This window comes from Alligator sinensis, unplaced genomic scaffold (genome assembly GCF_000455745.1).
Source record: "Alligator sinensis unplaced genomic scaffold, ASM45574v1 scaffold353_1, whole genome shotgun sequence".
NCBI lineage: Eukaryota > Metazoa > Chordata > Crocodylia > Alligatoridae > Alligator > Alligator sinensis.
The window spans coordinates 2,573,403-2,573,635 of NW_005842075.1; positions in this window are offsets into that span (position 1 = coordinate 2,573,403).

Genomic DNA, 233 nt, shown 5'->3' on the forward strand with positions numbered 1-233 from the left:
TTAGACAGACTACAAAAGTGGGCAGATGAGAATAGGATGGGGTTCAACGCAGACAAATGCAGGGTGCTGCACCTTGGGAGAAGGAATCCACAGCATACATAGGCTGTGGAGTTCCCTTCTTGAAAGCACAGAGATGGAAAGGAATCTTGGAGTCATTATTGACCCCTAGATGAACATGAGCTGCCAATGCCAGACCGCAGCCAGCAAGGCCAGCCATACCTTGTCATGCATCC